Source organism: Arvicanthis niloticus, chromosome 3, assembly GCF_011762505.2.
Source record: "Arvicanthis niloticus isolate mArvNil1 chromosome 3, mArvNil1.pat.X, whole genome shotgun sequence".
Lineage (NCBI taxonomy): Eukaryota > Metazoa > Chordata > Mammalia > Rodentia > Muridae > Arvicanthis > Arvicanthis niloticus.
The window spans coordinates 66,216,759-66,232,783 of NC_047660.1; positions in this window are offsets into that span (position 1 = coordinate 66,216,759).

A 16,025-nucleotide genomic window follows, 5' to 3' on the forward strand; every position below is an offset into this window, starting at 1 on the left:
ACAGGTGTGGGAAGTGGATTCTGGGAATGTATGCAGTTGCCATGACAACAGATGCATACGAGTCCCTGTCGGTCATGTGTGACGTTCTTGAGTTTGGAGACAATCTGCCAAGCCAGTTCCTGTTACCAACACAGTCTATAAAACTTCCCTACCTTAGTCGAATGCGTGATTTCCTCAGCCGGATTCTTTTGGACTGATGAACTCACCCAGGAGCAGTTCCTAATAAACCCGCCTTTATCTACTTTTATTCTGGTCTAATCTGACCTATATATCTGTCACCAAAGGAGAGAAAGAAAACGCCTCTCACTTATCCCGTCTGAAACCTCTCGGTCTCAGGTCCTCTCAGTTCACATTACCCTCAGCATCACTGTCTTCCAGGCTCCTTCTAGAACAGCCCATTCAAGTCCACATTTCCAAACTCTAGCAATTTTTTATTAAAATAATAATAACGTGGTCAGAATCACAGCAGTCGCCCCACCTCCTGGTACCATACAATTTCTGTCTTAGCCACTGTTAGGTCCAAATCAAGTCCCAAAAATGGTGACTCTGGTGACAACACCCTAAACAGAAGGACTCTGGTTGTGTAAACAAAAGGATTGTTATGGGGTAAACAAAGGCTTAAACTGAGCATTCCTTAAGGATCTCTTAAGGTGGGTTTCTGTTTCTCTTAAGGGGGCACTGTTTTTTGTTTCTTGTTGGGTTTGATATTTTGGCTTTTGTTTTTCTGTTTTTAAATCAGGGTCTCACTATGTAGCCCTGAGTAACCTGGAACTCATTTTGTAGATCAAGGGGGCCTTAAACTGACAGAGCTCCACCTGCCTCTACCTCTCTACCTCTAGTGCTAAGACAAAGATATGTGCCGCCACCACCCCTGGCCTTCATTTTTTCATTTATTTATTTATTTATTTATTTATCGTTTATTTTATTGTTTTCCTGAAGAATGAGCTGAGGTCCTTGCGTGCATCAGGCAAGCACTTGTAGAACTGCTGAGCTACAGCGCTGTTGTGTTTGATTGATTGGTAAAAGTTCTGTTGTGTTGTGTTTTGTCAGTGGGCAGGAGAGTCAGGATCTCATTTGTGGCTGAGTGCTCTCAATCACTTCTCCTCTGACTTGACCACTGGTGAGTTTCCGCAGCAGTCACTGTCCACTGCACAGGGAAACTTCTCCGATGAGGTCTGAGGACTGCACAGTCTGTGAGTAAAGACAGACGAATTGTGGGCACTTTGGTACTGTGTCTATGTGGCAAAATAATGCTAGGAGCTCACTTCTTAGCCCATTAGCTCCCAACCAACAGTTCTTGGCCAGATTTGCAGTACCAGACATGTGTTTTCTCTTCCAGGATTTTATGGAATCCTAAATGTTATTGTAACATTTTTCTGGTTTTGTTTATTTATGACTTTATGCCATGTGCAATTTATTTTTTGAGATTGATTTTATTTTTAGATGTATATGTATGTATATGTGCACCGGATGTTTGTGGCAGCCCACAGAAGTCAGAAGATCTCCAAGACATTAGATCTCCAAGATCTGGTTACAAACCAGCCATGTGGATGCTGGGAATTGAACCCAGGTCCTCTGAACAGTAAGTGCTTTAACCACTGAGCTATGTTAAGAACTTAAAAGCAGAGGGCAGAGGCATGGCAATGCACGCCTTTAATCCCAGCACTCGGCAGGCAGAGGCAGGTGGATTTCTGAGTTCGAGGCCAGCCTGGTCTACAGAGTGAGTTTCAGGACAGCCAGGGCTACACAGAGGAATCCTGTCTCAAAAGAAAGAAAGAAAGAAAGAAAGAAAGAAAGAAAGAAAGAAAGAAAGAGAGAGAGAGAAAGAGAGGAAGAAAGGAAGATGGATGAAGAAATTGCTTGGTGATTAAAAACATTTGCTGCTCTTGCTAAGGAGCTGAGTTTGGGCGTCAGCACCCACACTGGACAGTTCATAGCTGCCTATAACTCCAGCTCCAGGGGAAACCAAGTCCCTCTTCTAACCTTCCAAGCACACTCATGTGCACACGCCCACGCACATAAACAACTAATTGAAAATAAAACTTACGGGCTGGAGAGATGGCTCACCGGTTAACAGCACTGACTGCTCTTCCAGAGGTTCTGAGGTCAATTCCCATCAACCACATGGTGGCTCACAACCATCTGTATTATAGGATCTGATGCCCTCTTCCGGTGTGTCTAAAGACAGCTACAGTGCACTCATATAAAATAAGTAAATCTTAAAAAAAGAAAAGAAAGAAAGAAAAAGAAAAGAAAGCTTACTTTAAAGCCATAATAGTAGGGTCTGGTTGTGTTCAGGGCTGTGGCATTAGAGCAGAGGGTAAAAGCCCCTATTTCTCTTCTTCTATGAACGACTATTTAGTAGAAGAAGTAACAACATGAACACATGCCGTAAGGACCAGCATGAGAGACCGTCCGGAGAACACTACAATCCTGGAGAAGATTGAGACTGGCAGAGGTGGAGCAGTTAGGGAGGCAGGGACAGCTTTTAGACAGGAAGTATAGCAGGAGGGGTTGCTGTGAGGTCAAGAGGAGTAGGGAACCGAGAGAGCGGTGAGAGACCAGGCCGTCCAATAAGGGTACAGCCAATGGAATAAGAGGCCTCGGGAGCTCAGGACAGTAGTTTATCTGAATGGAATGGCAATTGCCGGTCACGCACACACACTAATACCTGCACACTTATGCAACCACACTCATGAACATGCCTACACACATGCAACCATAGCACACACACAAGGGAAAAAAGAAAACAGAAGTGGGGGGATGGTGGTGAATTTTTTTTGAACATCACAGAAGAGCCAGATCAAGAGGAAGTCTGCCGTGAAGCTGTCTCTCCTAGAAATGACTGCATAAGCAAGGCCCAGACAATGGCAAGATCAATAGATGGGCTAACGTGCAAGGGGAACCGGTCATGGGGCCCCACCCTAGTCAAAGAAGTGTAGGCATCTAGTGCCTGCTGGGCGAGGGAGCAGCAGCCTCTCCCGGGGATGAGCCCCTTATTGGTTGTCCAGTCCAAAGAGGTCAGCCCTGAAACCATATGCACAACAACAACAATGATTCAGCAACAACAACGATTCAGCAGCTTGTATTTGTATATTTGTGCATATACAGGTGTGTGTGTGTGTGTGTGTGTGTGTGTGTGTGTAACAATAATAATCAAAGAAAAGGGGGATATCAGTTTGAAAATGGAGGGATAGAAGCTACAGGAGGGTGAGTGACTACAGGGAGGAAAAAGAAAAGGAAAGCAATATAATTCTGCTTTTATTAGAAATAAATAAAAGCCAGGTGTGGTAACGCACACCTGTGACCCAGCACTGGAGAGGCAAAGGCAGGCAGATCTCTTTGAGTTCAAAGCCAGCCTGGTCTACAGAGAAAGTTCCAGGAAGCCAAGGCTACACAGAGAAAGCCTGTGTCGATAAATAAATAAATGTTTTACAATTCAAAAAAAAAAAAAAACATTTGTACTGAGGCTGGTACCCTCCATGACTTAGTCTGAGGCTAAGGCCATGCAGGATCAAGTCTGCTCAGAAGATCTCCTGGATGCAAGGACCAGAGTGGTGCTGATGGAGAAAGGGTATATGCAAAGCAGATTTGATGCTGACCTTACTAATTCATGATCGTAATACGTGACTGTAAGAGATGTTGTCATCAGTCAGTCAACTCATACAGGGGCCAGCACTAGAGAAGCCAGGGCCTCATTCACTCCACTGTCATCAGATCAGCAGCAGAAGTACCTGTGGGGACATCCCTTTTTGTCCCCTAAAACCTAAGACTTGAAGTTCCTTCCCTTAAACAGTGAGAGGGAAATCCCAGGTGAGCTAAGATGGTTTATTATTATTATTATTATTATTATTATTATTATTATTATTATTATTAATTTGGGGAGAGGGCAATGTTGCGTATTGAACTCAGGTCCTCAAGCATTCTAACAAGAGCTCAGTGCTCAGCTCCATCCTTGATTTTTAAGACTTATTTATTTATTTATTTATTTATTTATTTTATATGAGTACACTGTAGCTGTCTTCAGACACACCAGAAGAGGGCATCAGATCCCATTACAGATGGTTGTGAGCCACCATGTGGTTACTGGGAATTGACCTCAGGACCTCTGGAAGAGCAGTCAGTGCTCTTAATCGTTGAGCCATCTTTTTATTTTTATCTCTTCTACAGTATAATTCCCTCCTGCAGCTTTCTAACTTTCCAGTGTGTAGCATCTGTTGCGGGTCTTCCCCCCCACACACACACACACACCGTGTATTTGCCTGGAAAGGCTAAAGAGATGGACCCACCTTTCTCTTGTCCTCCTAGCTCTTACAGAAAGACTGGCCACCTGTAGCATGGCTGGATGGGGATGGGGGTGATGACACTGTAACCCAGAAGAAAATCCAACCCTGGAAGAACCAAAGAAACTTCGTCGAAAAGGCATCTTCCATCTGCAAGCTAGCAAAGGCTTCTTCCAAAAGAGAGGTGGAGGGAAGACAGACAGCTGTGCTCATGACACTTGCATTATACTGCATGCCTAACTGCAAGACATTCAGTTAGGCAATCTCGACGCAATGGACCCTTGAGTACAACAACTCAGTGATCGAGTGTGTGCTTTGCAGGCATAAGGCTCCTGGTAGATCCCCAGCATCTTCACACATTCCCAAAAAGATCACCCCAGTTTTAGATTAAAAAAAAAAAAGGTCGTCGACATAAGATATTTCACTTGTGTATCTGTGTGTGCTTGTGTGTTAGAGTACATGTGCATGACTGTGCCGTGGGAAGCCAGAGGAGCTGAAGTTATGGCCAGTTGTGAGCTGCCCAGCAAGGATGCTGGGAACAGAATTCAGGCCCTCTCCAAGAGCAGTGCGTCATCTTAACCTCTAGGCCATCTTGCCAGCCCTTAACACAATGTTTAAATCCTAGAATAGTTTATGTTGAGAAGAACGAGTTAATATATCAGCCACTCTTTGCTAGGAGAGACTGACACCTCAATCTTTTAGATCTCTCTTGGTGGTAGTTTGATGTTTCTACCACCAGGTGGCAATGTCCTGCCGCCTTCCATCTACACACTAGGTATGCTGGAGAAATCAGGTTAGTCTTCTAAACACACATAATAAACACTTGCTTAAAAGTGAAAACAGAATTCAGGTCAAACTTGAGAAGTCAAGTGGTGGCTGCCTCTTCCTCCCCTCCCCCACCCTTTTTTTTCCTCTGTCTTTGGTTTCCATAGAAATCTGTGTTTAACCAGCAACTTAGAATCCATTTTTGCTCCTCCTGGCTTCTGAGCAACAGCAGAAATAGCAAATGTTGGAAACTAGAGACAGTGTGGTAAGTTTGAAGAGGGGATGCCTACAGACACAAGGCATGATGGGGAGGCAGGGAGGGCTGCATAGGGAGCTGGGAAGGGCGGGTAATGCTCTTTAGCACAAAAAAAGAAAAAAAAGAAAAAGAGAGGAGTCAGTTGGCTTAGGATTTTTTTGTTTTTGTTTTTGTTTTTGTTTTTTTTGAAGAAGGAGTTGTTTTGTTTGCTCTCATGGACTGGCCAGCCACTAAAATACTTAGAAAAGAAGAAACTCTAGATCAATTAAAAAAACAGTTTATTGGGTACACCAAACACCTGGCATTGACTCTGACACCCATGTACACACATACACACAAATAACAATAAATTTCCAAATTTAAACATGTGAAGTCATTGTGATCTGCCTTTAATCTTTATACCTAGAAGTGAACTTTCCTTTCTCTGAAGAGGGAAAGCTCATTTGTTGCCTATCCAGGTCAGCAAAGTGAAAGGTCACTAGCTATGAAATGCAGTGAGTTTGGAAGACTGCAGGGCCTAGCTAGGTTAAATGCTTGCGCTGAATTCTTCTAAATATCCACCAGAATCCTGAAAAGTAAGTGCTAATAGCAGTTTACATAGGAAGAAACTAAGACCCATAGGAGTTAAAGAAGATGCCTAGGAAAATGCAGGTGATAAGAGGAGGTCATTTAAATTTAAGCCAAGCTGCAGAATCTTCATTGTACTCACAACAGACTTGTAACACAATAAATGTTTTACAGTCTCAGTTCCATAGTTTATGGCTTATTACTTTAGGTCAGTATATATAGGATGATGGGTATCTGTAGAGCAGAAATAAAAATAAATGGTAGAAAAACTTCCCTTGCATAATATTCCTATTTTCTAGTGCCTCTTCTCAATCCTCTTTTCTATCAGACTCCCACTAATTAACACACACACACACACCATTACCACCACCACTACTCAACCAAAAAAAAAAAAAAAAAAAAAAAAAAAAAAAAAAATGGTGAAAATTGTTGAACCCAGGCTACATAGTGAGTTAGTTCCAGGCCAACCTGGGTTAAAAAAGCCATCCACCTCCTGTAAAACAATCTTCTACCAACTGTCACTGCCTCCAGAATCTCCAGCTCCTGGCCTGTCTTGCCTATTGGGATACCCCAAGAAGTATTCTATTTCTGCTTACAGGGAGGGTACCCATGGTTTCTCAAAAGTATGGATGCAGGGATCATGGAAACAGTGGCTCTCACTCACTCTTGCTCTCTGCACCGCACCCAGCACTCTCATCTGATGCTAAGGGGTGATGATGGCGGTGACTGGGTGCAGGAGATTGAACCTAGAGCTGTGCATCTCCAAAGCACACTGCTACGCTGCTACACTCACAGCGGCTGCTCTACCTTTGCTCTTACCCAGAGGCCTAGAAGTGATCCAGCTCTTTCTGAGACCTGTCTTCCTGTGTTGAGGACAGGATCTTACTATGTAACCCTGATTGGCCTGGAAATTACCATGTGTGTGCCACCATGCCATGCTCTAATTTTTAAAGATTTTATTTATTTATTTTACATATATGAGTACACTGTAGTTGTCTTCAGGCAAGACAGAAGAGGGCATTAGATCTAATTGCAGATGGTTGTGAGCCACCATGCTGAGAATTGAACTCAGAACCTCTGGAAGAGCAGTCAGTGCTCTTAACCACTGAGCCATCTCTCCAGCCCCCATGCTCTAATTTTTAAAAGAAATCTAAATGCTTTTGGTTTGTATAGCATGGGCAGTAGGGGATAGAGATGAAGTTCAATTGCTAGAATGTTTTTTAGCATTCATGAGGACCTGAGTTTAATGCCCAGCCCCCAGTGAAATCTGGAGTGGTGGTATAATTGGTGAAATTTCACCACCCAGGAGGTAGAGCAAAAGGATCCAAGTTCAAGGTCATGCTTGACTACATTTTTCGGCCAGCCTTATTACTTATTTTATAAGATTGTACCAATAAAAACAACAAAGAGATGTCATCAAAAGATTAAAGTCCAGCCTTAACCCCAGCACTCAGGAGGCGGAGGCAGGCAGATCTCTGAGCCAAGTCTAGGCTAGCCATAGCTACATTGACTCTATCAAAAAAAACAAAACAAAACAAAACAAAAAAACCTATAAAATCCAATTACAAAATTGATGTGTCAGGCTAGAAAAGAGGCTCGATGGTAGAGTGTTACTGTACTAATAACGAGCACGGTTCCATCTCCAGTGCTAGAAATGTTTAAGAACCATGCAATAGTCATCCAATGGTGGTGGCACATGCATTTAATCCCAGCACTCAGGAGGCAGAGGCAGGCAGATCTCTGTGAGTTTGAGACCAGCCTGGTCTACAGAGCTAGTTCAAGGACAGCCAGGGCTACACAGAGAAACCCTGTCACCAAAAATAAAACAGAAAAAAATTCTATACAATAGTCAACAGAACAAAATCTTTCAGTGCTTTTACACACTTCCTAGCTACCACCACCAAAACAAGAGCCCTTTACCCATGCTCCTTAAGTAACCCTAATTAAACTCACTGGGACACACACACACACACACACACTCTCATGGATGCACAGAAGCACACATATACTAACACACACTCACACACACAGACATAGGACTAGTAGAGAAGAAGAAGATCAGGAGGAAGAGGAGAGCACAAGAAAATATTGGGGTTGTGTGATAACTATTCTTAGTTGTCAACTTGACTACATCTGGAATTAACTAAAACCCAAGCAGCTGAGTACACCTGTGAGGGATTTATTTTTTTATTGTTATTATTGAATCATTTGAAGTGGGAGGAGCAACCCTAAATCTGTATCTTTTGAGGTAGAAAGACCCGCCTTAAATCTGGGCCATCCCTTCTGGTAGCAGCCTGTATGAAGAATGTGGGGAAAGGAGTGCTGGTTTTGGCCTGCTTGCCCTCACCCTCACTGGCAAGTCCATTCCTTCACTGTCATTAGAGCCCACTTCTAAGTAGTCTTCTCCCCAACAAAGTTAAAGAAATGGTAAATTCTAGAAAGGATTAAGACCACCTGGGACATCCAGCCTCAGGAACTGAACAACTGGAATCTTGGACTGGAGAGGCAGCCATTGTTGGAATAGTCAGACCACGGGCTGTAAGCCACTCTAATATATCCCATCTTTATATATATAAATGCATTCTATCTGTTGTTTTTTTCTAGAGAACTCTGACTGATACAGGGCGTAAATATCATAAAATATATTATATCCATGTGTAAAAATATCATAATGAGGTTATATAAAATCTGATATATGCTAATGAAACCATCTGCTCAACTAGTGAATGTGAATGAATAGGCTCTACCAAGGACATATTAAAACGATTTGCATTTAAAGTATTGACAGCTAGGAATTAGATATGAATAATAGTCTCAGCATTTAGGAACTGGGGCATGTTCCAGTGGTAGAGGGTGTGTATGCTTAATAGGTACTTAAAGTTTCAATCTAAAGATCAATCCCCAGAACAAAAAGAGAAAGGGATTTTTTTTTTTTTCAGTAATTAAGTTAATCACCATGGGCTTCCTTTCCTAGGAGTGCTCTCTAAAATGGAATGGATTATTATCTGACAGCTTAATGAATAAACAATAGTTTAACTAATCAGCTGCTGAGATCTTTCTTATATAATTGTGAACCACCGTGTGGTTGCTGGGAATTGAACTCAGGACCTTTGGAAGAGCAGCCAGTGCTCTTAACCACTGAGCCATCCCTCCAGCACCCCATCAGCTGAGATCTTAGTCTTCCCACCAACAAAGTTATAGAAATGGTAAATTCTAGAAAGAACCAAGAAAATAAGTTACTACCTGCTTTGCTTCCCACTTGTTTCTGCTGCCTGTGTGTGTGTGTGCGTGTGTGTGTGCGTGTGCGTGTGCGTGTGCGTGTGTGTGTGTGTGTGTGTGTGTGTGTTTTGCATAAGTAAATGTGTACTAGGCCAGAGTGTAACATGGAGTATTTTCTCAGGTCACTCCATCTTATTTTTTTTTTTAAGATTTATTTTTAATTATGTCTATGTGAATGCAGGGCCCTCAGAGGCCAGAAGAGGGCATCAGATCCCCAGGAACTGGAGTTGCAGGTAATTAAAATTATCTCCTGTAGGCACTGGGAACTGAACGCAGTCCTCTACAAGAGCAGTGAGTGCTCTTTAATTGCAGAGCGTCTTTCCAGCCCCTCCATCTTGTTGTTGTTGAGACAGGATCTACCTGTCTCCGTCTCTTAGGACAGGAGTACGAGGAAGGCATTCATAATACTTCTCACGCTTAGACAGCAAACATTTTACACATAGAGCATCTTCCCAAGGTCTTTGCCTTGTTTCTGCTCCAGGTTGTGGGAAACGGGAAGAACAAATTCCTAACATAAACTCTGATTCCTGGGAGCCTTTAACAAAGCCATTTTACTTCTGTGTGTCTCAGTTTCCTCATCTGCAAAGTGAAACTTAGAGATGGTCACTAAGACCCTTCTACCTCCAAACCCTGGAAGCACAGTTCTACTAAACTGAAATGACTCATAGCTCTCCCTCTCCCTCTCCCTCTCCCTCTCCCTCTCCCTCTCCCTCTCCCTCTCCCTCTCCCTCTCCCTCTCCCTCTCCCTCTCCCTCTCCCTCTCCCTCTCCCTCTCCCTCTCCCTCTCCCTCTCCCTCTCCCTCTCCCTCTCCCTCCCCCTCCCCCTCCCCCCTCCCCCTCCCCCTCCCCTTCCCCCTCCCCTTTCCCTCCTCCCCCCTTTTCTCCCAGGTTTCTCTATCTAGCCCTGGCTATCTTAAACTTGCTCTATAGACCAGGCTGGCCTCAAACCCAGACACCCACCTCCCTTAATGAAATTAAAGGGGTGATCCCACCACACCCAACCAAAAGGAATCATGGTTTCTAACATACCTCAGTGTATGTCCTACTTGCTCCAAAAACTTGCCTCTAACACGTAGCCCTTCCTTAGCTGTCTGATTTGTTCTCCTTTCGGACAGCTTTGTTAGGGGTTTGGGTTTCTCACTACCCTCCTTATTCCTGATTCTAGTCCTTGATTTTTTTTTTCTAGTGTGTAAACCTAGGATCCTTGGAATTTCAACAAACACACGCACACATGTGCACACACACAGGCACACCACTCCCGCCTCCCCGTCACCCCCCACTCTAGCCTTCTCTGCCCTTTCCCCACACCCTCCCTTTCCTGTTCCATTACTTTCTCCTCTTTAAAAACTCAAGTTCCTCTGGTATTTAAAGGAAAGTGAAAAGAGTAAGCCCTATCCTTCCTCTTCCGAATGTTTACATCCCTGAACGGAATGAACCTGAAAAGAGATACCAGAAAAGACTCTGAATGACCATCCTTGATCTTCACTCCCTCCCACTTCCTCTAAAACATCATGGCGACTTCCACCTAAAGTAGGCTGGCACAGCTATCCAGAAAGGCCAGGAACGGTTTGCTCTTACTCAGCAGTTTGCACAGGGCACGCCCCTTCACTCCATACCGCTTATGTACTTTTGCTAGCAGAACAACAAACATGACAATACATGCAATGCCAAGAGCCAGAGTGGATGGTACATATTTCCTTGTAGATGCTTGACATATGTTTTTGGTGGTGGTGATGGTGGTTTTAGTTTTTTGAGATAGAGTTTCTCCGTGTAGCCCTGACTGTCCTAGAACTCATTCTATAGACCAGGCTGGCATCAAACTCACAGAGATCTGCCTGCCTCTGCCTCCTGAGTGCTGAGATTAAAGGGATATGTGTAATAGTTGGAATATGCAGAATATGCCATCATCACCCAACTCAATATCTATTTTTTTTTTTAGATTTATTTTATATACAATGTTCTCCCTGAATATATGCCTGTATACCAGAAGAGGGCACCAGATCCCATTACAGATGGTTATGAGCCACCGTGTGGTTGCTGGGAACTGAACTCAGGAGATGCTGCTCACCCACCTTGAGCTCCCAGCCCAATGTTTACTTTTAAAAAAAAAATCTTGACATTTAAGCCATTTTCAGATCTGTAGCCAAGAAAGTGGGGCTCTTGAATGAGGCAAAAGTCAGCAGGACGGTGGGGGTGGGAAGTGCCACCCTGTGGTGAAGGAAAGGCTGCCCAGTCAAGCATGCTTCCACCTCTCCTGTTACTAGCTTTGAGACCTTGAGCAAGAAGCTAGTTAACCGCCCTACACCCAGCCTGCCCACCTGTAGGTGAGGACGTGCCGAGTGTGCAAAGAGAACAGAATGAATACGTTCTACCTCTAATGAAATGAGATTCTGCAACCACATCTAGGTACATTTAGATGAATGTAACCTTTGTAAAGTGACCTTAATGCTAAAATAAGATAACATGTTCAAAGAGCCAGAATGAAGATCATTGTTATCAGTAGAAATCCGACATGTATTTTCAGACTCCTAATTCAGTCCTTTCCCAACTAAGTTATAGAACCATAACATTCTAGGTCTTCCGAAGGTAGAAATGGCTCCATACTGCCTCTATTTCTATAAACCAGCTAGAAAAAGGATGGAGATTTGTCCAAAGAAAAGAGTCATCAAATCAAACACCAAAGGTTTCTTGGACCTCTCTACATGACTACAGTTTTACTTTTATGGCAAATCCCACTTAGAGTTTAATACCACATTCACATGACTAAACATGCATTAATCTTACCACCACCAAGCACTGGCCAGCAGTTGTGCATACACTGGGACACAAGTTATCTACTCGGTGTAGCCTTGAAACAACCTGCACTTCTTTTACTACCTAACGGCTGGAGGTTAGAAGCCAGCAGTTTTATGTGTTGTTTCAGACTTTACTCTGCAGAAGAAGCATCTAAGACACTGTTTGAAATTTTAGTTTTACAGCCAGAAAGTCTGATCAAGTACTGCAGTAAGTGCAGGCATGTGACGGGTCCATAAATCCTCCATGCGATTACAGCGATTACAGTGTTTGGGATCACTGGTCCAAAGGCACTGGGAACAAGGGTACCCACAGGGCTTCTCATTTCTCCTGGAATCTCATCTTGTTCCCCTCTCTGGTCTCTCACAGTTCTGACATCTGTTAGCTGTGGTGCTGTGCTCAAATGACAAAGTTGTATGCAAGAAGTATCCTGAAAAATCAAACAAACTGATTAGTTTGCTTTAAAATGCAGTTTGTCAAGGCAGGGGAGCTACCTAGGTGGTTAAAAGTACTTGCCGCCCTTGCAGAGGACCAGAATTAAAATCTAAGTACATGTTCATTGGCTTGACACCATGGACAGAACCCAGCTTCAGGGAATCTGAGGACCTTTCTGACCTCTGTTGACACCAACATTCATATGTACTTATCCACTCACATAAATACAAATTATAAAAAGAAATCTTTAAAAAGCAATTTGCCTTTTCATGATCTCATGGGAGGGGGAGATAAGCAAGGGGAGAAGTGTATTCACTTTGTAGTCCTGGCTAGCCTAGAATGCCTTATATAGCCCAGAATGGTCTTCAATTCACTATCCTCCTGCCTCAGCTTCCTAAGTACTGTGTTGACAAATGTGAGCTACTTATCCTGGCCTTGATGGGAGTTAGTTTTGACACAAAATTAACTTCATGTTCATCTTGGTTCTATTTTATTTTACTTTATTCTATTGAGACAACGTCTCCCTATCATGTACCTCGGCTGTCCTGGAACTCACAGAGATCTACCTGCCTCTGCTTTCCAAGTCCTGGGATTAAAGATGTGCCCTACCCTGCCTGCCACGCCTGTCACCATTTTTGTAAAGATTTATTTCTATTATTTTTAATTATGTGTAAGACGGTTGGGGGGACAGTGTTCAGGTGAGTACAGGTGTTTGATCCCATGGAGCCGAAGTTACAAATGGTTGTGAGCTACCTGATGTGGGTGCTGGGAACCAAACTTGGGCCCCCCCTAGAAGAGCAGCAAGTACTTGTAACTACTGACCCACCACTTCAGCCTTTCATTTCAGTTTATTGTGGTGGAGGGACAGAACCTAGGACCTTATAGAACCTGGGCAAGAAAAAGTGCTGCACAACTGAGCTCTTGATTTGTGTTTGTTTTTATTTTGTTCCACGTGTTGGTATAGAGTTTAATGTAGCTCAGGCTGGCCTCAAATTTTCTGTCATCAAGGATTATATAAAACTAATGGCCGGGCGGTGGTGGCACGCCTTTAATCCCAGCACTTGGGAGACAGAGGCAGAGGCAGGCGGATTTCTGAGTTCGAGGCCAGCCTGGTCTACAGAGTGAGTTCCAGGACAGCCAGGACTACCCAGAGAAACCCTGTCTCGAAAAACCAAAAAAAAAAAAAAAAAAAACCCCAAAAAACCAAAAAAACCAAAAAAACAAAAACAACTAATGATCCTCCTACCTCTACCTCTCAAATCCTAGAATTACAGATGTGGGCCACTGTATCTTGTTTTATATAGTGTGCTAGGATTAAACCTAGGACCTCCTGCACAATAGGCAAGCACTCTAACATCCAACCTACTATATCCCCAACCCTTTGGTATTTTAATAATCACACTTAAAAAGAAGATGGGCAGGCAGGAGAGATGGCTCAGCAGTTAAGAGCACTGGCTGCTCTTCTAGAAGTCCTGAGTTCAATTCCCAGCAATCACATAGTGGCTCTCAACTGTCTATGATGGAATCTGATTCCCTCTTCTGTCTGATTTCTTGTTCTATCATGCAGATATACATGCAAATAGTGCACACATATACATAAAATACATAAATAAATAAGTCTTTCAAAAATAAAAATTTTTAAAAAGAAGGTGAAAACGACCATCTTTCCAAAAAGCAATCTACAGGTACAATGCAATTCCCATCAAAATTCCAACAAATTTTTTTACAGACCTTGAAAGAGCAATCTTCAACTTCATATAGAAAAGCTTCATATTCAAAAGAAACAGACAGGTTCATCAGTGGAATGAAATCAAAGACCCAGAAATAACCCCACATACCTATAGACACTTGATTTTTGACAAAGAGGCTAAAACCATATAATGGAAAAAAAGAAAGCACCTTCAACAAATAATGAAGGAAAAAAGACAAACAGGCAAGAATGTCTGGTTACCAGGAAGCAGCAGGGGATTTAGTCTGTTTGTTTCAGAAAAGACAACTGTGGAAGAAGTGACAAATAGGCACCATGCTCCACAAAGGAGCTAGACACAACTCATTATTTGTGTGTGTGTGTGTGTGTATGTGTGTATGTATTGTGTATATGTGTATATGCATACATATAAGAGTATATGTATTTGTCTGGTCCATGTGTATATGATGAGAGTATTGATGTACATGTATATGTGTTTGTGTGTAGGATGCGTATGTGTGTGTGAATGTATGTGGATATATGTGTGAGTGTGTATACCACAGCATGCATGTGAAGGCAAGAGAACAACTTTTGGGAGTTATTCTGTCTCACCACAGGTCCCAGGGACTGACACAGCAGGTGTGTTTACCCATGAACTGTTTTTCTGACCTCTTCATATACATTTTAGCAAAGCCAGAAACGGGCTGTATACACAAATGAGGGAGCTGGCTTATGCTTTAGCGGTCTGGTTTTTGGCAACTAACGACCTTAACAATACTCTAAGCCAGTTCTAGAACTCATTAGACCAGTGGACAATAAGGAAACTCAAACTAGAAATGCTGGTAAATATTAGAAAACATCATAAAGAAACTCAAATCTACCAACTTTTCCATCTAGAATATCGCCCAAACCTCAGGCTTTCAGGAGGGACCAAACAGTGCCAGTGGTGGAGAAAATCTCCTTTTCCTATTGTGTATTATTTCCAGTGCCCTTGAGTACCTCCTGGAAACTAAGTCCTTAGATACATTTTCCAAGAATCAGATCACAGATTGAAGGAGAAAGATCGTTACACTTCTGTTTTCTTGTCACAGGTCTCTTCCTTTTTTCCGTTTCTATCTCTCCTTTCATTCTCTTTCTCTCCTGTCCTTTCTTTCCTTCTCCCTCCCTCTTTCCCCTTCCCCTCCCCTCTCCACTTCACCACACACAGAAATCCCTTTTGAAAGGGGCTTTTTTTCCAACTCAGTGAAGTAAAGTCTTTGCCCCTTTGTGGGGAAGGCTCATTAACATTCCCTCGGCAGCATCTCTTCAAGGATTCTACTTTTGTAACTCCGTAGGGAGGTCAAGAGGCCACAAAGGAGAGGTAAAAAAGAAAGAAAGAAAAAAAAAAACTGTGGTAAAGAGGAGGAAGAATGGAGAGGAGGGGAAGAGACCGTCCTTTCATAATAAGGCCGGCAACAAGGGGAAAATAGGAAAAGATGAAGATGGTGGAGACTCAGAAAAAACACAAATATGGGTCCCCAAGTATACCCCTTAGACGTTACGCAGATGTCTGAGAAAAGCAGAATGCTGTGTGCCTGGTCTTTTTTCTCTTCCTCACAAAGGGAATAAATGATGCAGACAACAGGAAGAGGGTAACAGGACACAGTCCACTGCATTGAAAAGCTGGAATCTTCCCTGCCTCTCCTACAATGGTCTGGTGATGACTGACAGCCCATTAAAATATGCGTTAAAATGTGAGGAGCAGGAGTTCCGAAACTAGAAGGTGAGGCAGCCACTCAGGACCCCGACACTAAACGTCTGGTAAAATAGCAGAAGATTCTTGGAACTCCACAGATAGTGAGCAGTGAGTTGCCAAGCCTCTCCACAAGTGGCACCTTCCTCCTCCTCGTCAACGATAGAGTTGATGTTATAGCATCGTCTCTATCACCAGGAACCCTCTTTTTCTCTTTTAGTATTTGTC